This window comes from Galeopterus variegatus, unplaced genomic scaffold (assembly GCF_000696425.1).
Source record: "Galeopterus variegatus unplaced genomic scaffold, G_variegatus-3.0.2 Scaffold9595, whole genome shotgun sequence".
Taxonomy (NCBI): Eukaryota; Metazoa; Chordata; class Mammalia; order Dermoptera; family Cynocephalidae; genus Galeopterus; species Galeopterus variegatus.
The window spans coordinates 47,466-49,399 of record NW_007735706.1 but is presented as its reverse complement, the minus strand read 5'-3'; positions in this window follow the sequence as shown (position 1 = coordinate 49,399).

Genomic DNA, 1,934 nt, shown 5'->3' with positions numbered 1-1,934 from the left:
AAAATCCATCATATGTGCCCTTCCAAAACTATTCTAAGCATGTAGTTTGGTTCAAATTCAACTGTCTTTAAACTAGCAAAGTGTGCACTCCTCAGTTGAGCTTCATTTCCAATTCAATTGTCAAGTCATCCCTTTATTCCCCATGGATAACATTTATCCTTTTTTTTCCCTTTTGTCAAATTCCTTATTTGTCCCAAGTTCTGTCCCAGACATGTGAAATTGCCTCTAAATTATAAACCTAATTATTTATAGAAATATTAATGATAATCATGTTTTCTAATATTAATCTGAATTAATTCATTCTTTATTTGGGTAGTCATTCAATAAATATTTATTGTCCATGAGAGTGCTAGACCAGAAAAAAATAATAATCACAGTTCCTCTACTGAAGAAATGTTCTGGTTTATGTAGGAGATGACCCTTAAACTGAGACATTGATTTATTATTTGCAGTTAGTTTATGTAAGGACATAGATGAGGCAACATTTTAAGCAACAGAGAAAGGGTTACAAAACACAGATTGTGAGAAACTGCAAGTAATTTAATATGATTAATACATGGAGTACAAAAAACGCACAAGATGAGGCTGTAGATGTTAACTGAAATTTTGAACTTTACCAGATAAGCAAGGTAGAATAGTGGTATATTTTTCATATATGGTATAAATAGATATTTTCATAAATATTTGTTTTCCTCTCTTCTGCTAGACAGAGGATAGAAATGTATCTCCCTGCGCTGTTGAATGTAGGTCTGGCTTCTTAATTTGCCTTGTCAATAAAATGTGAGCAGAAGTCATGTTGGCCACTTCTTAATGATGACTTTAAGATCTAGTGCACACTCTGCCATGTTCTTATACCCTCTGCAAATCGAAACAATGTTCCAGGGAGGACTCTCAATCAGCCTGAAACTTAGATTGCAGACAACGTGGAGCAGAACTTCAACCCTTGATAGAAAAGTGGCATGAATGGAAANAGTCATGTTGGCCACTTCTTAATGATGACTTTAAGATCTAGTGCACACTCTGCCATGTTCTCATTCCTTCTGCAAATCGAAACAATGTTCCAGGGAGGACTCTCAATCAGCCTGAAACTGAGATTGCAGACAACGTGGAGCAGAACTTCAACCCTTGATAGAAAAGTGGCATGAATGGAAAATAAACCTTTGCTAGTCACTGACATATTTGAGGTTTTTATTGCTAGATTATAATATGGCTCTAATTGATTATAGAAATTGGTAACAGTAACGGGACTCTGCTGTAAAGAAAAAATTAAAATTGGAGGCACTGGCATAAACAGGCATGTGTCAAAGTGTTAGGAAATTGATATTAAAGACAGGAACCATAGTGGTCCATGCTATACAGTAAGAAAATATTTGGTAAAACTACCACCTGCAATAATTTGCAAGACAGATAGTGAACCCTATGATTGGAACTCCAGATGAAGAGGTTGAAAAACAGTATGTATTTGTTACTATTGGGCACACTAGACAAGGTATTAAGAAAAAACTCAAGAAAAATCCTTGTTTTCAAGTGTAAATAAAAGAAAATAGTGGGAGTCTAGAAACGTAGGCACTTAATGGGCTAGAAAATTTTAAAAAATCTATATCAGTTACTGATAGTAACATAAAACTGAGGACATTCTTTAAGCAACTATGATCAATTAAAACATAATCTATAGTGATAAGAATTGATTCAAGAGTGTAGCCAATATACCTGTTATTAAACTTTCTGGATGGATTAAAATAGCACTTACTATACTATTTCAGCTGAAATAAATAGTTCAAGGAAAGGGAATAAGGGAAAAGTAAAAAGAGAATAGGCTGTGTATTAGTCCACTTCTGCTATTTACAACAAAATACCTGGAACTGGGTATTTCATAAAGAAAACAAAATTTATTGCTTACAGTTTCTGAGCCTGGGAAGTCCAAAGTCCATCTG